A 25,189-nucleotide genomic window follows, 5' to 3' on the forward strand; every position below is an offset into this window, starting at 1 on the left:
TCCATGTGGCATCATTTGATCTGTCCTCACTCCAACATTTGGTTTGATCAACTCATTTCTTCCTACCCAATATGTTTGTTGTTACATCCTCCATGGCTGTGTGTGTCCTCTCTGTGAATGGAGATTACTACAGTGCTCCTGTCACAATAATATGGTGGTAGGGCAAAACATGTCATTTTAATTAAGGTATATTATTTCCACTATCTTCTTTGATCACTGAGCTTGAGTCTAGGCAGCTTAGATTTGATTATGCCAACTGCTACCTGGCTACATAGCATTCTGTGATCTAATGCAGGGCAGTTTTTCAGAAGTACCCAGGACACCTAACTGGCAACTAGGTTTAGAACTTAAATGCAGCTAATGAGGAAAAGCATGTCCTCCTCACAGAACTTTGCTGTGCCTCTACACTGAACTTCCAAATGGACGAGTCAGAGGGGAAGCTTATTCGGGTCACTGCCCTTTGGGGACACAGCCATTCCAGCCCTGCTATTACCCTCCTGGGAGTCGAGCTGCAGGGCCACAGCAGCAGAGGTTGCAGGAAGCAGAACTGGGAAAGGGCTAAAAAGGGGGACATTCCCTTTGGAGATGGGGCATGCTTTGTTATAAATGGTTTTGCTTTGGTTTTCTTGTGATTAACTTTATATCACCTACCCATGATATAACCCCATGATTACTTGAAATTACTGCAGAGGAAGTTACCTTGTAGATCCAGGCTGCTCAGGATTGCTCTGCATGGGCTGTGGATTGACGAGTCTTTGCCTGTCCATTCCTAACAGTTCTTAAAACAACAGATCTCTTCTGTACTTGTTGAGTCACAGCCTGGGATTAGTACAGCTCTAATTACAACAGACAAAACAGTGGTTTGCTAACCTTTGGTCGTGGTGATATTTCTAGAGCTACAAGGAAAAAAATGCAAAGTTTGAATGGCACCTGCCAATCATTTCTGATATATGTAAATAGCAGGAGGCAGGCACATACTGCAGGGGAAACATTTTTGCCAATCAAACATGACACAGTCTTTCTTGGCATGCATAGAACTTCATTGCTATATTACAAAATAATAATACACACACACAATCCCCCAACAGAGGTTTTGCATATTTGGTGATTCTAACAAGTTTGAATAAATATGTATTACTACTACTACTACTACTACTACTACTACTACTACTATGGAACATTTAGGTAGCTCTTTTAATGTTCAAAGCACTTTATAAATGCTAGCTTGTTAACTAATTCTTGCAACATCCTTGTGAGGTGCAGAATTATTGTCCAAATATTAGAGATATATATTGGTGTGCAGTGCACCAATTTCCAGTAACTTTTAAACAATACACTGAAATCTGATACATGATGTGTGTCCCTATATTTCTGGAATCTCTGGAATATATTTCTGGAATACATAATAAATGTATCTAAAATAAATTATTTCTTCTGTGAAGGCAAAGTAGAGTAGTTATATTACTCATGTGTCTATAATTCTCTTCCAATTAATTTTCTCCAAAAAAAAAAATAAAATTAGATGTGCTTGAGGTAAGAGTCAGGGAACTCAGCAGTGATGTTTGTGGTGGTACTGGGGGGTGCAAGGAACTATGTTGATTTTTATGGGTGAGTGAAAAAGGCTGGTTCCTGTCTTGGATATTTTGCAATCCAAGAATATGTTAAGAGATAACAGATGAATACAACAAAGAGACAGGAACATCTTGAGGTTACAGTGGGAGGATTACAATTACTATAAGAAGTGGTGGTCATAGCACACCAGCTCTTTAACCATTTTCAACTAATTTTTTAGTCATCACAACAGTGAGAGTAAGAATTATTTGAAGGAGGATGACAAAATGACTAGGCAGACTTCTGTAATGTCTCCTTCACATGCAGATATAAAGACATGGGGAAAATACCTTCATTAAAAAATGGGATGAAAAGCATTTCACCTTTCATAAAAATGAGGTGAGAGCTAAGGATTCTGATTCACTATATGAAGTCATGAAGGATGAGAAGGAATAAGCCCTCAAGATAAATACTGAAGTGAATTTGAGTCTGAAGTGAAATGCAAGGTATAGGCATGCAGTGACAGCGAAGTGAGGTGACAAGAGTGAAGTGCCAAGACAGAACATGATGGGTGTGTTTTGATAGAGCTGTTTGGTAGAAGCTGTTGCAGTTCTAAGGCTGTAAGAGAATCTGTTTTTCAAATTTCAGTGAAGGCCCCATATTTCTTGGCTGTTCTACAGGAGGCTGTGAGAAGTCTTCTGACCCTTTGTGTGGCCTCTCTGACATGGACACCAGTTCTGTGCTTTGCAGCCATTTTAATCCTGTGCAAGGGTGTCTTGCACTCTTGCTTGGTGTTCAGTTGCAACCCTCCCTGTTTTTAATATGTGCCTGAAGACTCAGTTAAGACACAGGAAAGGAGTGATGATTTACATACCACATTCATCTCTGATCGATGTGGTCTCCATTCTTCACTGCTCACAGTAAAGCCTTCTCCACACATCACTCCTGAGGCTACAGATCCTTTGCGATTCTGCCATTCCAGCCCTTTCAGACAGCTTGGCATGGTAGTTGCACATATCCCCACGGCATACTAAAGTGTAATGTAAACTTATACAAACCCATTTTAAACAGGAAACAGCCTTGTTGTGGTAGCACTGAGGTCTGTGCAGATTAATTTATCCTTTGAAAAAGGTACTAACCCTAATTTGTGTATTATTTCCAGTATAAGCACTTGGGTTTTGATCGAGCAATTAATGTACTTAACGTGAGTCTTTGCATTGCCTGCAATGGACTTTGGATTGGAACCATAATCCGGATGTCTCACATGCATATACGTCCTTAATTAAAAATTTAGAATTTGCTGTTACATAATGAGGATCCCAAATCTCCCATTAAGCATTTCTAGCTAAGCCAGTGGGAAAAAAAAAATGCACTCGGTATGTTGCCATCACAGTCAACATGAAGCAGAGCTCTCCTCTATATTGAGTATTGAGACAGGTGAATTACTGGTTCACTGAGAACACTAAGTGAATGTCCTGACTTTTGCATGTTTGTAATTTATAAACAAAGCTGCTTTACAGTAATTTAGCTACATTACACACATACATATATATACACACACACACACACACATATATATATATACACAAACATTCTCAGAAAGTTATGATCAGCTTTAAAAACAGGCTTAGACTGAGCATAATAAATAAAACTTAAATATACCAACTGCTTCTGTTGTTTCAGTTTCTGTTTTCTGTATTCATTCAGTTTGCCAGGCATATTACAAAAAAAAATAATAGATTGCTATACCTTTTTACCAAAAAGAGATACATCCTGTAGCAGCTGTCCATGATTAGCCACAGAATGACCTATATGAAAAAACTGAAGCAGGGCTCAATCATATCCCCTCTCTTGTCCAGTAAAAGCAGTCATTCAAGATTTTAGCTCATTTAATTTTTTTTCAGCAGGAAATGCCAGTCTGGTCTCATAGCAAGTGCTCTGACTTAGATTCATATGACCTGCTTTCTGTTCCTGGCTCTGGCTCTGAGTGACCTTATGAAAGTCATTTTTATCTACTATTGTTTTTAAATGGACAGAATGGTTTCCTAGAAGAATGGGTCAAGCATGGGCACTTTTTTTTTTTTTTTTACATTATCCCACCTCAAAAACCTATCCCCGAAGAAGCTACACACCTACACATAAAAATGCCAATCAAGTGTTTGCCTCAAATAAGATGCTCTGACTCTCTCCTTCCTGCTTTCTCTCTTTTGTTCTTTATAGCATGAGGAAGTCAGAGTGGAGTGCCTAAATAATGTTCTTTAAATATACATAACTTGAGAAGGCTAATTACATATACACATCTCTGCTCCAGTAAGCTGAGGTGATTTCTGAAAGCAAATACCACATGGACAAAAGTGAGCTTCTCAAAATATTTATGGGCTTACTGTACTGCTACGCCCAATACATGATAAGTGTTTATTGGAAAACTGCCTTCCCCTTTAGCAGTATAACTGTCAGACAACAGTTCATACACAGCAACACAAAGTCATAACTTGGGAGATAATATTTTATATGTTCTGAACAATACGTTTTGAATTCCTACATTTAAAAGGGTTTAACAACACACAATACCCCAAACTATCAAATAAGCAGTAAAAGTAACATGCAGAGCCAGACACAAAACCAGAATGAAAAAGATTTTTTATTATTCTCTTCTGTATTACCATGAATGACATGCTATATTTAATTTTACAGTGCCCCTGGACAAATCATCAAATACTTTAATAACTACACAAACATTAATACTTAAATACAAGAGATCCCCTCAGTTACTGAATAATCATAACTCTGGATTGATAGGGTACTAAATGGAAAAATCTTGTTTAGACAGTTGTAAGGGGGGGAGGGTGTTTAATGAAACAAGTTTGATGGTCTTGTCATCATAAAACTGATAGATATTTGGCACAATTTATATCTTTGCTAAAAAGAAGTTTGAGAAATGGAACAATTGTGGTGAAGATTAATTTTCCCTTCTTCGGCTGTGAGAGCATAGTCCTTTAGGTCATTAGCAGGAATGTGTGACATAGATTGCACTTTACCCATGCAAGCTCCATGCTGACTCTTAGAAAATGCACTTGTTAAATAGCTGTGACTTCTGTACTTGTGAAATGGGCTGCCCAGCTATCATCACACTCATTTTATGAGAGTGATGAATATAGATGGTAAAAGAGACAGCCTACAGAAGTCTAGCTGTTTGTTAGGCCTGACCACTCATTCTACCCACTGTCCTTAGAGGGATTTTTTTTAATCCAGATTTTGTCTTGTTGCTTCAGCCACTCTTCCAATTAAATGTTCTAGCTAATAATGGAAGTTTGACTACTAAACCACAACAAGAACAGTGAACTGGAAGATATTTTTAATCCTTCCAGCACCACCAAAAGACCCAACAGATAAAACAAAACAAATCAAAACAAAAATAAACCAAACCAACACAAAAAGACTGAAAGGCTTCTCAGTCAAAGTCACTCACATAAATGCCTGAACCAGAAGCCTGAGACTTGACTAGATTTTCAGGTCTCCAGATCTGGGACTACCTTCATGCACGTATACTGTGTGTCACTGAGCACAGATGATATGAAGCTAATGAAAATATCTGATCATTGCTGGACAAATATGAGTATCAACTCATACTCTGCTTGGGTGCCACAGCCTTTGGTAGCTAAATGAAATGCTAAATGGACTGGGAGGTGGGCTGTGTTCACTTAACCAATCCCTTATCTTTGGCTTCATGCCTCTTTCCTGGAGACTGTCTCTGCAATGCACCTTAACATTTTCTTTTTTTATTTTGGGGCGCTGCCGCAGACTTTGCAATTTTCAGTGTTTATTTTTTCTTCAGTGCACTTCAGTTCCATGGAGATAATATAGTTCTAGCTGTACTGTGTTTCTTGGCCCCTTCTCAACTGGGAAATACACCTTTGAGGGAAATTCAGGTGAGAACATGAATGTATTCACATTCTAGCTTCGCAGGAACAGAGGGGAAGAAGCACAGAGACATAAGGCCCCTGAATAATAGGACATGGGCTGGCAGACCTGGGAAGCAATACCATTAGAGTACTCCAACAGATGTGGACAGCTGACAAACTTTAATGATGAAGGCTGCATCCAAGCCAGTTATGATGAACTAATTAAATATCTTGCTCCATTTAATAAAGGAAGTATAGAAGAATCCAAAGCTCTCTATAAATCACCTACCTACTGCCCTGCCAAGTTTCTACAGTGGCAGGAAAGGTGAGCAAAAGAAAATAGGGCAAAACTAAAGGACTAAGAGCAATGGAAGTTTCTGTGCTAGGAAAGTATGGCTGCTATCACCACCTCTTAATGAAAACAAAAAAAACTATGGGAACTCAAAGCTATGGGCCTGGAATCAGAGCAAAGAAGGTTAAAACAGTATAAGAAGTTAGCACAATTGCTGCTGCTTAGAGCTGAGCAAATCTTTAAATAAGTAATTAATTCTCTCTGTCTTGAATTTATATGCTTAATTTATCATTCAGTCCTTGTACCTTCATTTATTTTTCCTTTTCCTTGTTATAAGACAGCAATAAAACAAGAAGTTGGAATTGAGTTCTTGATATTAAGAAAAGGGCTGATTAGTCTCTGAGACTAACTCTGGGTTTGTGCTGCCTCCACCTCTGCTGCTGCCGAAGTAATGCATGCTCCCTTGAGAGGACAGATTTAGTCACTGAGCGCAACCTCTTTTTCATAAGAAAATGTAAAGAGACAGCAGTTTCTAGCAATAAAATAAAAACCAAAATAATATAAAGTATTTCTCCCCCAGTCATTTCTTCCTCTGTCATTTCAGCTTTTCTTGAAATGGACAGCCCATGCCCATTGATGAGATTTTGAGCTGTTCATGATTATTTGTAGTGCTTGAGAGAAAAGCTGATCTTGCACTTACATGTGTACAACAGAAAATATTTTCTCCTTTTTACTTCACTCCAAAAATCTACCTGAAACATGCTGAGAAACTAGAAATACATTCCTACAAATTAATCTCGTTTGAAGACATTGGAACACTGGTGAGGAATGAAATTCTACAAAACTGTATTACTTTATGATAAAATTGTGAATTCAATGTACTGGAATGAGTAATTGAACCCCCCCAATTGCACTGTGATTTCTCCCTTCCCCTGTATGTGCATGGGTGTCTGTATTTTTGTACAGCCATGGGAAAGCTACTGTACAAGGATTTTTTAGTGAAGTCTTTCAATTTGCTGTTAACAAGTTTTTTGAGATGCATATACATCTTCCTCATTGCTGAGCATCCTCTTTGAAAGATCTTTGAAGTCCTACGATTTGAAGGTTAGAGTGCCTTTTGCATATCACTTAACCATTCTGATTGCTTCCTATTCCTTGACAAAAACACAGATAAGCAACTATTTTGTGAAACTATATTTTGAATATGTGAAGTAATTTCTAGGGATGGACATAGTCCCAAAGTATAGTGGAAGCTTGAATTAATCTTAGAAATCATAAATGGAAATTCTGGAGAAGTCTTCTGTTCACCAATAACTCAGCTCACAACTGAAACTATTATTTTTTCAGCCTTCTGTGAAACAGAAGTACAGATGGTTGTCTATGTGCATAACATCGGCGATGCCCAAAGCAAAGAGATTACATATACTTTACAGAGTTGTTATCATCAAATAAATACTCAGGAGAATACAGAAATTCACCTTAAACCTACAGAAGATTGTCATGGCACTCTATTTACCACTCTATTGTCTGTTGCCATAACCTCTCAAAAAGCACGGATTGTTCTAGAGCAGATTTCCTTCAATTTTTTTTTTTTTTTTTTCCCCTAGAGCAGGCTGGATTTTATTTAGGATGTCAGTTTATGCTGATGATATTTAACTTTGCAAATGAAATTAATTGCAGGAAACTATCTTACACAAACTGAATGCATAGTCAAAGAGTTTGTAAAAAAGCTCCTGTGAAGATCAAAACTATTTGGCATGAGGTTAAAACCTCATCTCTATTGAGGATCCAGGATAAAAAATGGCCTCATGGATTTGGTCTCTTCCAGGAGGGATTCACACTAACACAGCTGTGCTTAGCCAGGATACCTTTCCAACTCTATTTGTAAGATGTGGCTCTTTCCTGCAGAAGGCAGTAACCAAAGTTACCTTTTTTGTTTCACGGGAAGAAGAAATTTCATGAAGATAATTGGCTGCTGGAGTCTGAAGAAATCAATCAGTGCACACATTTGTTTCACTCTAAGACCAGGGCTCGACACCTTTCAGGCTAAAAGAACATCTTTGGACAAGCCCGTAGATGCCTACATCAGGTTGAATAGCTCCAACACTTGCTGTTCTTGCAGCAGTCTCTCTTTAAACTGCTGCAGTCCTTCAGTTCTTGTGCTGCTCGTTTTTTTTCCTGTTTGGCATAAACTTTTAACAACACAATCATTTTGCTGAGATGTGGTTTGTCTTGTGCTCCTTCAAACTGATTTTAGCATTATCTTTTACTAAGCTAGATCTATATGTTTTCAAATTAATACAGAATGCAAACTCCTTTACTGTATTACTGCATTTCAGCATACCATGTCAGGAAGGTGCATGTCAGTAAATTCCAGAGCTGCAGTCTGGAATACTGTCTCCAAGACAAAAGAAAATATATTTATTTAGAAACACAGAAATATTTTCTGGATGTGCCAGATTAAAGTGCCTGTTGAACTGATATTGATGGTGTCAGTTTCATGAGGTAGCTCTCATTCAAATACGACAAAAAGTCATCACCTTGGTCACACAGAATGCCACCAGGCTCCAAGAGACCTGCATCACTTTGGTAATACAACTGTATCCAATCATTTTCATTCTTGATGAATTCTTTCTTGTATCTCTTGCTGGAATAGGCTAAAAATTAATGTGTTTCACTGGTGGATGTGATTACCCTGATCTGTCTGACACATGATGACTTTCATCTGTTTTAATAGCTGCTGTAAACATGCAGGCAAAGCAGTGGTGTAGATGAACATAGAAAATAATCATCTGGTTTTGATGAAAGTGTGTAAAACTCGAAAGTACACTTTAAAAAACATGAATCAAAAGTTTATTGAAAATATAAAGCAGCTTTTCCTCAGTAAATTCATGATTTACACCAGATTTAAATGCACCATAACACACTTGAGTCAGCTTGAGAGAGTTGGTTTTGAATGTCTGGAATAATATGTAAGGTGCAGAAAAAGAGTGCATTTGCAGCAAATCTGTTCTGATGGAAAGTGGTCATAATGAGGCCTCAGATCTTTGAGCTCCTGGTGGCATGAGAAGCATCCCAGAGGCTTAGAGATCAGCAGAAGGATGGCCCATTTTCCAAGACAGGTAACATGGATGCCTCTGAAAATCTCATTGACAATGCTGATATTTGTTGCAGGGGGCAAATCCTCCTCAAGCTAGGTATCTCCTAGGGCTGTAAAGAAACTACATTCATTTCTACATTCATTTTTAGGGGGCTTAGCTCTTAGAGGCAAGACAAGCCTGTATATATCCCTGGGATGGGACTTTGTCCTGCACTCTGAACCAATTATAAAGGTGACTTTTACATGGACATAAGGATACAAGAATCACCAGGCGACTCAGATCTCACTGCTCCACTGACCTATCTTAGATGGTGGCCGTTACCAGATAGCTCAAAAGAAGGTGTCAAAGCTGAAGGACTTTCTATTTAGGACTTTCTATTTAACACAAGAAGGGAGGTTTAATTCACTTTGTAAAGCTGTTATTATCTCTATGGTATTTTTGGATAGTTTAGTCTCAATGCTAAACCTGATAAATTCTTGGCAACAGGGACTTCTAGAAGCAAAAGTCCAGAAGGACTTCCCCTAGATAATTACTGATTACGTGACACCATTCCCTCCTTGACTTTGAATTTCTTACCTTTGAACTTCAGTGCATGTCATTTTTTCTTGCATCACGATACAGGGAGAACAGAAATTCCTGACCTACTTTTTCTATTCTATTCATCACTTTGTATATTATCCTTTCCCCTCTTATTTGTCTAATTACTTAATTAAGAACTCCTCCATCTACTCAGTTTCTCATCAGCTACTACTCAAAACCACAGCACTTTTTTTTAATGTGACTAAATTGTATGCTACAGACAGGAGCAGGAGAAACTGAGGTGCCCACAGCTCTTTGTGGGAGCTGGGAACTGTTTCTATGACACAATTATTTTGTCTTGTCTATGCATCTAATAATGGTATGTTGAGTCAAAGTCCTTACTGGTCCCAGGTCTACAAGATGTCCAAGTCCTGTTCTGAGCTGTCCTGTCACAGGATAGACCAGAAGGGAAGAATTCTGTGCCTTCTTGTATGACTTCATACAGAAGCACCAGATGCAACCAATCCATGACAAAATAATGAATGGACATTGACCATTTAACACAAAATAAGATCTCTCAAAATGCCTTTCTCATGTTGTGGGTTGTGGGTTTGTTTTTTTTTTTCCCCTTTTCTTTCCTAAAACAAAGAAAGGACCACATTTGGAAGAAAACTTTTCTCTATAAGCCAAAATGTCTTTCCTGTGTCCCAAACACTTATCTAACAGGAATGAAGTAATGACACTAGACTTTTGTTTGTTCAAGATAAAAATCACAGCATGGCTAGAACATTGGTTTTCAGATGGTCTATTCAAGTGGAGCTTGGCTACTCAGAGCCTTAGTGTATTCCCAGTTATGTGGCGCTGAACGGAAGTGCTGAGCACTGAAGGTTTAGGGCACTGCAACAGAGAACAGAATTAGGCCCTCATGAAATCTTAATGCATTGTGAAGGTTTCCAGCTTGCATACATACCCCAGTGAGACTGGGAAAAGCCTAGATCAAAAACTGTCTAGCAATGAGAGGATATGGTTCAGTTCTGCTGTGATCTAATGAAAGAAGAACCAAGCTTCTTAGAAGTCTCATAGGATTTTTACCTCAGTTGTTATAGACAGGTATGTAGATGGTATACCTAAGCTGAACAAAAGAGGGGGAAGAAAAAGGTCTGGAATTAATTAAATATATTCTCCTGGAATAGCCTTATAAAACTCTTGTCCGATTAAAACTTCTAAAAACAAGGAAAAAAATGCCGGCCTACTAAAAAGCTAAAAATAAAGTTAAACAAAAGCTATTTTAAAGATGGCACCAAATAAGTGAGAGAATTACATGAGCTTTTGGCTTAGTGGGCTGACAGCCTTTTCTAAATGGCAAATGCTTGAAGGTTCAGTTTTAGGACAGGTTGTTAGTTGCCCAAACAGACTGAGTGTTCCCAGAGGCTGTTAGAGTATGTGGTTAAGGGCTTGCTGCTCAGACAGGCTATACAGAACCACTCAAAAGACCCTGCGTGCTCTGCCAGATCCTTCTGATTTATTTATATGAATAAGCCACCAGGCCCAGACTAAGCTCTTTAGACACTACTCATTTGTAGGTGGTTCTGCACATTACTCTTTTCTTACAACCACCAAACAAATTAATATTAGCACAGATATGCAATACTGTTGTTTTTCTTAAAAGCTGAGCATTCAGCATTGAGAAGGCTTTGGAATCTAACCTTAGAAAACTAAGGCCCAGACCTGAAGGCTTTAAAGAAAGGGACAGTCATAAGTCTGGATGATATTGTTGGCTGTGAAATACAAAACTGACTGTGTGAATACAGTAAGATTGAATCTCTTGATTTAATCTCTTCATGGTGGACACGATGGGGAGGGAGTAGACTATAGTTTCTCCATGTAATGACCACATTGTAAAGGGTGGAGCGCAGATGAATTGGGCTTGGGCCAATGGCTGCTCCAGGAACTGCCTACTGATGTGCAAAAAGGATGGGGCATGTTTGACAATCAGTTTTTAGTGCTTTGAAGTTAACCATTACTTGTAGTCATACTGCATATATTTCTGTCAGCAGTGGACAGGTAATGAAATACAAGTGTGTCAAGTTTCTCTGTCTCCCATATGCATTATCTCTCCTTTGGTGTGAGTGGGAGTGAAGCAAAAGTAGTAATGAGATGAACTAATTTTCTCAATAGGCTTGAATTCAACTTCGTATATTAATCCAACATCCAAGTTGCTTTGCCTTCACTGTTATTTTAACTTAATTTGGCTTACTCTGGCTGGTTCAAGAAGATAGGTACACAACTTCTCTTAATTCACTTCAACATGCACTGGTACTCTGTTTCCTTAAACCTCAGTTTGGTTGCTTACCAGCTGGTAAGGGCCATAAATAGGGCTTGTTTTGGATATTTGGTGCTGGCTACTATTATTTTTCCAGTGACAAAAAGAGACCAACCACACCTGACTTCCCAAGTACCAATACAAACTTACAGTCAACTGGTTGGACAAAAGAAAGCTTTTTCACAGGCAAACTCTGAGTTAGCCCACTTTTTTTGGCATTGGCATTGGCATTGGCATCGGCAATAGCAGGTATTGGCTGCCAGCCAAACTGGCTTCCAGTTGGCCTTGAGAAGACCTGGCCTCCAGAGCCATTTCCTCCTTTGAAAGGATGAATGTATTCCTACCCTGTGTGAGTCTTCAGTGGAACTGATCACTCCTTTTTTTCTGAGCTGGATAAGGATGGTGCTTCATCAGGTAGGTTTTGCAGAGCTCTGAGTCAGCAAATCCTCAGCAGCTGAATGTTCTGTGGCGGGACCAGGAACCGAGAATTAAACACTGCAAGTAGGACGACAGATATCCCAGGAGATGAACAGTCATTTCTTCTCTAAAAGTGGTACGGTATCCAAGGAGGGTAACCTAGGAGGGATTTTGTCGTGCCTCCACATACACTGAGCAAGGCATAAGTATAAAATATCCCTGATGAGAAGCTAAGCAGCATATTGTGGTGAGAAATGTCACCTCAGAATAAGTGTGACAGTGGCAAAGAGGTATGCACAGAGTGCATATTAGAGTGCAATGATTAGAGTGGAGATTGCCCTTGAAGAAGGATTGACCCACCACCGCATGTCCAGCTCTCTGTTCTCTGTGATGGTGCTCACAGGAGTAACTGCAAGAGGCTGCTTTAAACTAGCCAGTGAATGCTAGACCATGCACTCGCTGTTCTAGGAGAGCCAGACATGCACTATTTTCTGAGTAGCTCCATGCCACAGGTCACTTCCCAATTGTCAGTGTTCTCCAGCTGCTCTCATTTCACAGGCTCTTCTATGAAATTGCTCCAGTAAGGCATTAGAACTGCAGATGCCCTTAGCCTTTGGAAGAGGCATCTACAATATTTGATTTTTTTTTAGCTTTCTTCTGCTTCCTTGCCTTGTTATCCCTGGATTCTGTGTCTACCTCTTTCTTGGTTCTGTCTCTCTACCAATCGCTTTAGCCAAAATGCTCTGAATTGTCACTGAAAACCCTCTGCTTATATGCTGAACATCTCTGCATGAGCAGATCTCATTATCATGTGGCAAGAGGTCATTTACATATGCAAATCAGGTTAATGAGAGCAGAACTGTAAAAGCTTCATTCCAGAGGCATTTGCATATCTAGCTTTAGAAATATTTGAGTGCTCTGCCCCTAGCTGTGCAACCAGGACACAGAAGCCTTGGCAGTATGTCTTCAGTGGCGATTATATCCACAGACAGCTGCCATCCTGGTTTGCAACAGCCTCTATCCGAGGTACTGGCTTGTTTGAACACAGAGGGTAGTTGTGTAATGTGCGCTTCTGCACCAGACTACTAAGAAGCAGTTAAGCCTTGGCCCTTATTGGGACAACATGTGGGTTTCTGACAGGTAGATATATGCATTTCAGTATGAAGAATACAATTTCCTACGGTGCTGTCACTAAAGCACGCCCGGTATATGATGAATGAGGAAAACAATGCAGTTGCCAGGCATGGCTCTCTAAGAAGAACACACTGTGTGTGACACAGCACCGTGCAAAATACTGATCACGTTTATTCCGTAACTAACCGGGCCTTTAGCCCCCAGAGTACGAGGAGGGATCTCTTTTGGATGTTTGTAAATTACCCATGAGAGGGCTCAGATTCCCTCCTCTGCCTCAGACAGAATAGGCTGCCTCCAGTCCCTCTCTTAGACAGGTTCTGGGCAAGCATGGTAGGTGCCTTCTGACTGTCTAATTGTGAAGCAAATTTGCACAAAGTGTTCCTTAGAAGAAGCATCTTTTGCTGATTTTTTTTTTTTTCAGCTGTTTTGTTTTCAGGAATATGAATGCTTTTTCACTGTAAAGCTTTCTCAGGTATTGCTCTCTGCCAGGGATTTCTGTTCCTGATTCCAGGGAGAAAAGGCAATTACGTCATAATTTCTGAGAAAAGTTACTGATTTTCCCTTTGCTCCTGCCCAGTCCTTCTGAGTAAGCTAAGTATGTTTCTGGCACATCCCAGTGACTAATATAAGAAAAGACACTCCTTCTTGAAAGAGGTATTTCTCTGCCTTGATGCACAGGACTACAACCTATACAGCTGCCAGGCAAATGCCAGGCGGGCAGCCTCACAGTCAGCTCGGTGCATGGTTTTGGTGATGACCCTGTATGTATTAGGGCTGGAACAAGCTGGGATCTTTGCCATCTCCTCCAAAGCACAGGATATAAAGTGAAAAGCCCCATTTATGCCCTCATTTTATCTCTACCTCCACTTATTCTTAGGGACATGCAGATCACAGAGAATAATTTACCATAACTCAAATAATAGTGTTCAACTCTTCAACAGTACGTCCAGTCCTATATGCTACTGTCCACAGATTTTCTCTCATTCGGCCCTGCACTTCTAACTCTACAGACTTAGTGTGGGTCAAACTGCACTGCAATAAGTCCTTGGAGTGATTCCTGTATTGCAACACTTTGCCTGTAGCTATTCTCAACAGCTCTAGCATGACAGACAAGATTAATTACCTGTGCCTATAGGAGCAAGAATAGCTCTTACACCTTTGTGGAACCTGGGACTGAGCTGCTTTCTCCCTCTCAGCTGATGACTATCACAGAAGACTCTCTGTCCATACACCATACACAAACACTTTGACATTTGCCTACTTTATGACACATCAATGGATGGACACCACCATCTAATAAACCAGCTGCTTTTTGCATGGAGTTGGTCTGCAGACTGAAGACGAGATTCTCACGCTTGTCATGACACACAAATTTACCAGTGTGCCTGAAAGTCTGGATACCTCTTAAAGCCTATGCCGTGCATCCTGTGCGCTCGCCTGCCAGAGGTACAGCCTGCAGCTGAGTAACCTATCTTACTGATAGCACAGCTGGATGTGGTCATGACTTCATCGCTGATGGCTCATAGCTATTGGAATCCCCTCTTGTTTAAGAGCACTCTGGACTGAGCAGTCAGCATCCTTGCTGTAACCCCAGATTGTCACTTCTGGAAGCTGATCTCCCAGAAAAGCATTCCATCGTTTCAGAGTAGAATTGTCCTCTTCTCTTCAACAAACTCTGCAACACAGGTTTGCTAAAAGAAGTTAAAAGCAAAATACAAATTGGTAAAATAAATACCTGTGGGGCTAATGAAAGTTGATGTCTTTTTTCCATGTTTGAATCCTACTTTTCAACTATGAAAATTCAAATCTAAGCAGCTCAAACTTACTGTCTTTGTTGTTTCTGGAGGTGTGTCTTTGTTTCACTGAATATTCCTTTTCCATTACGATCACGTTTAAAGCTTCTCACACAGAATACAATTTACCTTCTTGTGTAATGTGAGATCCAAAGCCAGAGATTGTTTAGTAAACGACAGCTTAGGAGGTGTTCTGTTTTACATAAGCAATAGCCTAAAAGCAGCCAAACCAGAAGGGCAAAGAAAATGTAATCATTTCTAGGAAAAGGGAGCAGCTTTCTCATTATCATTAATTTATTGGAAATATATATGGATTTTTTTAGGTATTAATAATAAACAGTTTTTCACTGGATTACTTTTCAGGTTGACAACATATCTTCCATGTTTTGCTTAAAATGCAGCCCTCCCTATCTTAAGAGCACTGAGCTGATTTTATTGCCAGTTCTGAAAAGTGTTAACAGGAGTAAATCTCTCCTCAAATTACTACTGTTGTTCCCTTGCCCTGAGCCAAATACACTGCTAAGCACCTCTGACCACACAGCCCATATAAACGTACATAATAGAGGAAGTGCCTCACATTTGCTTATTCTCACAGAACTGGAAAAAAAAAAAAAAAAAAAACTTACAAAAACCTATGTTACTGTAGTTTTTGATATATAAACATATATATTTGGTTATAGCTTACTTCTTCATACCACATGTTCAGTATTCAGCAGAAAAACTAAAGTCAGATATGCAGATGCCAAAAAAGTGCGTAACATCCAGAGGCAAAAAAAGAGGGAAACTGAAGCCATTTGGCGGTGTCAGTTTTCATTGTGTATTACATTGTGGGAGAGCTTTTGAACTCTGGTATGGAGGAGCTTTATTAGAAACCCATTCTCCTCAGGCCTCTGGAGGCCTAGTCCTATACATGAGCAAGCCAGGTGCCAAAAAGAAATGGGGAAACTCATATAAAAGTATGTTTCTAAGGTTTGAGCCAAACACAATGAACTACAGCAAGCAGGATTGCTACGAATGAGTTTAAATATTCCTGCAAGAAATTAAAGACGTTTCTTACTTTTTTCTATCTCCTATATTAATGTCCTCTATTTTATTTTTCTCTTTAACTTATCCCTTCTTTTTGTAACTCCTGTGATAGACTGTTTATTTTTTTTCCTTCATCTTTTGCTCTTCTGATGCCACCGCTTTCTCCTTCCTAATTCTCATCTCATTAGAGACCTTCTCTGTGTCCTGTTTTCCTCTTCTCCTTATTCACTTTCTATCCTTGCTTGTTCTTATTTACCCCCTTGCTCTCTCTGACTTAGACTGGCATAAGTTCATGTAAAAATGTAACAATATAACTATGATGAACTTCAGACAAAGAAGTGAAGCAGCAAATGACTTTGTATGCTATTAGCTGTAATTAGCAAGCATTCTTACAGAATTCTAGCTCAACAAAAGTCCTATCACTTATGTATCTGGAGAGCTGGGAGTTTAATTTCATTTTCAGTGCTGCACTTTGTACTGATAGACTGACAAAGCAACCTGGTTGAAAATGAAATGATTTCAACAACTGTGAAATACTGCATGACATAACGGCCAACATAAAGCCATCATTCTCTGTGTTTACATCGGTACTGATTCTTAACAGCATGCTGTTAGCTCAGCATAAAGCGCTGCTGCTCTGGAACAATTCAGGTACAAGGACAACTCTTTTACAGCCAATCATGCTCTGTCCCTATAAAGAATTATTATATCAATCTAAACTGGCATGTAAGTTAATGCTCACCCCTCAGCTGCTTAAATTTACATTGTGACCCACAGACTTATTCATCTCCCACCGCTGAGAATCATAACCCCAGGATCACTAAATGCATATCCACACCATCCAAGAATCGATGGCTGCTACAGCATTATACATATTATCAAATCCAGTTGCTTGTCAATTAACCCAATACGACATCTGCATGAAGGATTTAAATCAGGAACATCATATGCTGTGTGATCAGTAAAGTGAAAATGCAGGCACTGACAAGGCTTACCATTTGGCCTGATACCACAGCATCCATCTCTCTGAATGGAAGTTATTTATGCTCCCACTGAATTATGGCTTGTATTCAAATATTGGCAAAGACGCAATGTACAAAAAGTGTAACATCTACAGTATGCTGTGGTTGGCTACAGCTCTTAGGAATCTCTTAAAAGAGTAATTTCTCCTTCAGGAGCACAGCTCTCAGTCCAGGACTTAGGAGTGGATCCTTTTCATCTCAGACAAAAAGGTGCTACTGAAAAAAAATTACCAGAGGAGCACATGTATTCTTCAGCACACACATGTACAGTGGAAAGAACATCTTTCATAGTGTTGGCTAAACAGAAACTTCATTAATTAGAAAGAATCCTGACTTCCATAAAGTAAAACAAGTTTCAGCCTTTTTCTCCACCAGGAAAAGCAAATGAGCTGATGAGGATAATGAAATGCATCCCATTGACAAATGAGTTCACTTTGGACACTGGAAGAGAATTAAGCTCCTTTATAATTTAAAATAACAAAACTGCTGTCAGTACAGTGAGATGTCCCACATACAATCAGTACGAGCACACGGAACAACTGTCCTCCCAGTTAATTTGGCAGCAGTGGCATTGGTTTCTCAGGTTGGAAAGATATCTCCCGCTTTTGAACAAACTGGCGATCTGCAAGTTGTGAGTGAGAAAAAAAGAAATCTATCCTGTTGAAGGGCAGCAAGCGATATAAAGTACGTTAAAAAGGTTCCTGTTACGTTTAGCTCAAAATTTAGGCTCTGTGTCAAATAACTTCTTACCAGCTTATGATAGAAGTGTTTCCTTTAAGAAATATCCCAGTGGAAACAATTTGGTTATGGATAGATAAACTTCAGTAGTACCTGTGGAAAAAACCTGTGGCATGGTGCTGCTCCAGAAGCCAGGCGAGATGCATGTAAGAGGAAGGAGAGGCTGTCTAGTGTCCATTGCTTAACTCAAAAGAAACTCAGAAAAGAAACATAGGTGGAGACCTAACATTTGGGAAATGCATATCTACACAGGCATTGTAAAAACCACACTACTTTTGAACCTAGTGTTATTTCAGTCAACAGGCTGGCTATAGATATCAGTGCCCACATCCACTGCCAGTGCAGGCAGTGGAAGCACTTCCATTGATTTTAATACCACAGGCTATAAAGTTCCACAAAAATTTTTCCTTCTACCTCACTCTCTCCCATAAAATAATTTTTGGTTCATGAAGTTTTTACTCCCACTCTTCTGAGTGTATTATTTCAAACTCTTGATACTTCAAGTGTGAATGCATAACATAAGCCCTATCAAAACATATAGAGCCAACTTTCAAGTCATTCCAGAACATTATGAAAATTCCTGAGCTCCCTAAATTTGAGCATTTGGCTTGGTACAGCAGGACAGCAAACCGAGATGTTTGTCTCTAAACTCCCTAGGTCCACAGGTATATCCAAGTGTGAGGCCTCTTAGGAATCTCATACCTTCAGGAAATGGGCAGCCTAATAGACCAAAGTGCTTTTTCTGGTTCTGCTTTAACAAGTGAGAACACAACTGAGATTCTGGATTTATAAAAATTTGGCTGATTTAATGGCACAGGGCCTTTCTGAAACACAAGTTAAAATGACCTCTCTCCCTTTTGTTCAATTTTATATTAAGTTCACAGCACTGTATGTAGCCCTCCACTCTTGTTTAGAGCTCAGATGGCTTTGTACATGCTAAGGACGTATTTTATTGAATTATCAGCTTGCGCGTTTTGCAACATACTTATTCCTGGAGTAGATGTAGCCTCTCAGAAATGAGGCTGCCATGGAAAACTGGAAGACTCAAAATGACTGTAGGCTGCATCTTTGAAAAGTGTTGCCATGGTTGCAATGGAGCGAACCTACTTCCTCTGGTTCTGCCACAGAACCTGGAGCCCTTGATGAGATGGATTTTGCAACCAGCCAAATAAGGGGACGTAAGGGTGTGGGAAACAGGAATGTAACTACAGAGAGATTCTGGAGTCAATGGACAGTGCCCCAAACTATGATGCTGACAATGCAGCCCCTTGAGAAAGGATGACCTCTTCTCTCAAACCATGTAGCAAATATCTTCTGATAGATGAAGAGTACTTGTATGAGTGTGTGTGTGTGCGTGCGTGTGTGTGTGTGTGTGTGTGTGTAGGTGGGAAGGTAGCCTGAATATGACAAGGTCAGGAGTTAAAACTATTAAGAGATAGGTGAATGTTCTCATGGTAAAACGTAGTAAGGGGGAAGTTGCTTAATTGGTATGGAAAGCTATAAGAGGGTGTTTGTCAATGGTGGAAAATAAGATAAGACAAAGTAAATTTTCTATAAACAATATCTCTTCCTCTTGGTAGATTCTGAGTGTATATGTCTGTGAAAAAAAGAGACTGAAAAACTCCTGAATCTCTCCCATGGCAAACTGTGAAAAGCTATGGCATGCTATACACATCTAGAGAAAATGGCATCTCTCTCGTAGTACAACACAGCCTTCTACTGAGATACTAGCCTGTAAAAATCATAAATGACTTATTTTTACAGAAATCATCCAGACAAAAACATACACTCAGCTGCCAAAACTACAGTCCCACAAAGCAAGGGGGGATAAGAATAAACACACACCTTGGTTTTGCAGAGAGAACTACCATGACTGTGTAAGTGTAAATAGCGTAAGCGGTAGGTAATAATGCTTGTTTGTCTTACCTTAAAATATAGTGGAGAGATCCGAGCCAAGAAACAGGTGGTTGTGTAAGCTGTACAATTCTTTTTATCCGTGTCTTGTACTAAATATTGCCAGGCTATAAAGAATCAGGGACACAAGTGTCAAGAGAGCTAAAATAAAATAATACCAATGGTGGTCATAATAACACATTTATGTTTCCTTTTCTTTCCTTTCAGTTCAGAGCTGCTACAGTACACAACATAAGTTTCTGCTGCAAATAAGAGGGCCAGAAACAGACATTTTCCTTTTTGGTGAAAGCCAAAATTCTTACTTGACTTGCATAACTGGAACTTTACAGAATTTCTACCACAGAACATCAGTTCACCAAACAGTCATGAGAGCTGACAACACTGTTATTACAAAAACTACATTTAGGAAACAAGCAAAATTTGTGCACTGGTGTAAATCACAGCTACACCTTGTTCAAAAAGAGCCACATGCTCAATGTCAAAAATGGGCAGAACTCCAAGTAAGATGTGTACTTGTCAATTAGTGGATGAAATTTAATCTGTAAGGGAAGAAACATATTGCACATGGGAGAAGATAGCTGAGGGAGGGGTAATATCCACATACAAAAAAAATATCCCCCATTTCACTGAAATCCCAAAAGAGGTAATGCCGAGTGATAGTGGTGACTATCGATGGACAGCTTTCGGTTGGCTCATGTGAAATGATCTTGGCAGAACATAGCCAGGTCTTGCCTCTGCTGAACTGACAGGCTGACTCGTGCAGGATCTCGACCTGAGCAGGCTCAGGCGAGTTTCATGGCATTTAGGGGAACATTTGTGTGCACTTTAGGAAAGGAGCTCAAGGCTGCCAAGAGCAGGCACTCAGCCCCCACTCTCGAGTGAGGGTCTGTGGGATATCTAAAGTGGGGACCCACGGGGCACCACGACTCCTTGTACCCAGCACTCCTGAGGCAGCACAGCCTGTGCCCAGGCCGACCTGTTCATCTGGAGAAAACTGAGAGGGGGCCTCACTAATGGATAAAAATATCTAAAGGTGGTGGGGGGGGAGGTGTCCAGGAAACCGGAGCCAGGCAATTGTTGTTGGTGCCAACCATTAGGACACAAGGAGCAACGGGCAGAAACTGACGCACACAAGTTTTACGTGAATGTGAGGAGACTTCCTTACTGTGTAGGTGACGGAGCACTGGAACAGATTGCCCAGACAGGCTGTGGAGTCTCCTTCACTGGAGATATTCAAGAATCATCTGGATGCAATCCTGTGCCCTGTGCTCTAGGATGACCCAGCTTAGGCAGGGAGGCTGGAGCAGATGACCCACTGTGGATCCTTCCAACCTTACCTATTATGTGACTTGGTGATCCTTTATGCAGCACAAAAATTGATTTCTCTGTTGCTGTTTTACACCTCCTTGGCAACCCGTACCAAACCCACACAGACTTTTTACTTTAGAGATGCTGAAGACAGGTGAAGTGAGGGGACACGGCCTGCCGGGGAGGGTGCGGGAGCCCCGGGACGGGCTGGAGGGGCCTCAGCTCGACCCAGCCGTGACTTTGAAGTTGGACCCGGCGGTGAGACGCTACGAGCCGCCCTCGACCCCACGGAGGAGCGCTCCCGGCTGACCCTGCGCCTCCTCCTGACGCCACCGAGGCAGGCGAAGGTGAGCCCTCACCCCTCGCCGCTCCGGAGCTCCAGGCCGGGTTTTGCGGGGGCCCGCGCTCCCCGCGGCAGAGCGAAGCGCGGCTGGGGCGCGGCGGTGCCTGCGCCGAGCCGGGCCCGGGAGGGGGCAGGGAGCGCCCAGCGGGAGCCGGGGCACGGGGACGGTTCCTCGGCCCGTGTCCCCCGCGGGAGCGAGCCGAGTTCCGGGGTCGGGGCCGGCTCCCCGCGCTGGGCCCGGGGCAGCTCGGCCCCTCCCGCCGCTGCCGGGCCGCGGGGCGCGGGCGCTCGGGCTCCTGGCGGAGCGACCCGGAGCCGCTCCCGGGTCCCGCGGGCTGTTCCCGCATATTGTTTCCCTGGGAAGTGCCGGGAGGCGGGGGGTGGGAAGGGGAATCTGCCTGCAGTTGCTCCACGTGCATCAATAGTTGTCAGTAACATCAAACTGACGTCATCCTCGTGTAAAAAGATCTCTCTTTTGTTCTCGTTCCCTCCCACCACTTCTTCCCCCCCCAGCCTCCCTTCCCTTCCCCCCCCCCCGCCCCGCCGTTTAAAAATCAAAAGCCAGAACATTTGCAAAAAATAAAAATAATAAGAACTCCTCTCCCCCACGTTAATTGCAATGCAAAGGGAGATGTTGCATTACGGAGCCTGCCTGGGCTGTGCTGGGCTCTAATGAATGCGCCGAGCCTTTGATCTGGGTGAGTCAGTTGGGTTCAGTTGTGCCGGAAGGTTAGTGGCACATCCTGGCTGATCTGAAATTCGATCAGCAGAGGGGGCAAAGAAAAAGAAAAGCATTTTAATGGGAATCAATAGAGGATCATAGGGTCCTGGAAGGAAATAGGTGTTGATTAAAGATGTGTTGGTTTTGTTCGCTTCCCCCCCCCCCCCCCCACCATGTACACGACTTGTTTAAAAATAAATAAACACCAAAAGCAGCCCGGCAGAAACGAGGGAGGGCGGGCTGGAAAACAGCTTTCCCAATCACCCGTGTGTTTCTGTTCCAGGGAGGCAGTCAGCAGACCGAGAGTTTGTGCAACGCTTCAAGCTACAGCGCGCAAATTTAAAGCAATAGGCTCCAAAGGATAGCTCCGGTTCTCACTGCAGTGCATATCTGTGCCTGAGCTGTTTACTAGTGCATTATTAAACAAGCCCAAAACACTCGCCCCTCTCCCCCCAAGCCAACTTGTTTCTTCTCCCTCCCACTTCACCTCCCCCCCCTTTCCTGCCTGCTGCTGAGCCACAGGGAATCGAGATACCCGACATGAAGGTGCAGACCTGTTTTGTTGCAGCCACAGGTTTCAAAACTAAACTTTCTAGGCACGTTTCCACTGTTTAGGAAATACTGAGCTGAAAGGTTCTGTATATGTTTCCTGACTTTACGTGGAAAAGAGGGAATTACAATTGTGTTGAACATTTTTTCACTCAGAAGGAGGTGAGTCAACTTCCTACACAAAGGCTAGAATCACCCACCCTGCACATTGCAATAAAATCCGGACTCTCCTCCATTCGTGTGTTCGTGTACACATGCACGTGCAAAAATGGGGGTTGCGATTGAAGAGCTGGGAAAGCTGCTGGTGGGAGGCTGAACATCCCTGGTGTGATTATATGCTGGCTGTCATCATAGAAACAGGGCACTGCTGTGATGTGATGGTCCTGTTTTTATCCAAATGGGAAACCTTCCCATCAGTTCAAGTTTTGTGTTGAGTTGCCGTTTCTTCTTGTTTTGCGTTCTGGCGTGGCTCTCCCTGCCTGCTGCTGAAGGTGTCCACATAATTCAGAACTCTTGCTGTTAATGGCGTTGCCATGGTGTGTCCAAGTCCCATGTGGAGCATGAATTTATGCAGTTAGTCATTTACAGGCAGCTTTTCAAACGGGGACGCAGAGTGGGAGGAAGGACCTCCCAGATGTAAGGCCCAAGAGGTTTCCTGCCTCTTAGGTAGACATAGGCCATGCTGTCTCACCATGTGGTCTTGGAACGTCCTTATCAACATCTGAATTGCAGTTGCAGTGACAATTTCCATTCTGAATAAGAAATAGGCAACACTTGTTCTATCTTTATAGGTTTTGCCCAGTGTTTGTTTAAACTAAAAATGTTTGGGGGCACGTTTTTGGATATTCCGAGAAATACTCATCATAATTTGTCTCCAATTTATATATATATATATATTAGCCAATATTTATTTCAGTGATCTTTGAAGAAAATTGGTGGAAAGGCAGTGTTAGATAATGTGACCACTTGAGGATGACCATTTTATAATAGTGTGAGGATTTCTTCTCTTATGAGATATAATTAATTTATTTTAAAATTATGATGATGACGATAATAAATTCCCTGTTTGCTGCAGGACAAAATGCAATAGAAAATGGGATATGACAGGTGCCATTGTCACTCACTATGCTGTGAACACATGGAAGACAATGGAAAGTCAACTACCTAAATTAGGTATATACCTCTTTTAGGTTTGTGCTCATGGAAGGTACCAGATTAATAGCCTAGGAGAATGAAGGGCTTCTTTTATTGTCAGAACTGGTACAATAATGGGATCTTTCCCACACCTTACCTTACTCGTCACTGCCTCAAACCATTTTTCAGAATAGACCACAATTACACCCAGAACCTGCATAGACTTGTGTTCTTAAATTTATTTGTAGAGCTAAGTCATTAGTACTAAGAGGCTGTGGAAACCTGAGAGGCTGTGGAGGCTGAGCTATCTGCTGAGAATGCTAAGAAAGTTGTGAATTATTCAATTTTTATGTGAATAGTTGTGAAATACCACTGGAACATTTCAAATAAGCCAACATTCAGCAGATTACCTGCATCCATTCTGGCCTAGATTTGATCTATGAATGAATGGCTCTCAAGCCCTTAAAAATGCCCTGGGCAATCCTGTTCTATTATCTCCACCATTGTTTTTCCATCCAGATACCACAGGGATGAGCACAATCAGCAGAGAAAATGAAAATCAAATTGCCTACCAAGAGCTGACCATATGGGGCAGCTGGTTGCTGCTTCCCAACCCCCTGCCTGATGTCTCTTCCCTGCCTCCGATGATGTGCTACTGAGTGCTAGTCAGTCCCTGTCACCCCTTCCAAATCTGTTTTTATGCTGCAGACAGGCAAATTTCCTCAGATTTTATATTTTCTGAGAATGCATCCTCTTTTCCCTCGAGTTTTCTTGTTTCTCTGCAGACTAAATCTGTTTGTTTGGTGTGCCCCCCCTCTGCTCCCCCCCCTGCCCCGCCTACTTCTGCTCCTTTGAATATGAACACTGGGCCTAGAAATAAGGAAAGGAGGCCAAGAAGAAAATGTGTCTCACTGACACTTGCCAGATATCCAAGTTGCATGTGGAGAGACAGAGTTTCGCCTCATGTGTCTGCCTTGGACAGCAGCGTAGACCATTGAACATCCTCTTGTCTGTCTTGCACTGTCCAGACAGCGCAGCACCTCACACTGACACCTGGAGGGGCTGGCTGAGGGGACAGGGGTTGTGGAGTAGTTTGGGTTACTGCCGTTTTGAACTGAGACAGATCTGGTGGGTTATTGGTGATTTCTGTGCCCAGGGATGTGTTTCGTGCTACACCATAAGAATGAGGACACTGGGAGGAGGAGAGGTGTCTGTGATCCAATGCTATCACCTGTCATGTAGAGGAGCACAGTGCAGGTTTCCTCATGCCAGCTTGTCCCCTTAGGGTCTCTGGTCCTTGATTTCTGCAGGGTTCTAGATAAGTGATGGGTGGTAAGTTATTGTTTTTATTGTATTTATTGTATTTATTGTATTTATTGTATTTTATTTAATTTATTTATTT

This window comes from Hirundo rustica, chromosome 3 (assembly GCF_015227805.2).
Source record: "Hirundo rustica isolate bHirRus1 chromosome 3, bHirRus1.pri.v3, whole genome shotgun sequence".
In the NCBI taxonomy this organism is placed as follows: domain Eukaryota; kingdom Metazoa; phylum Chordata; class Aves; order Passeriformes; family Hirundinidae; genus Hirundo; species Hirundo rustica.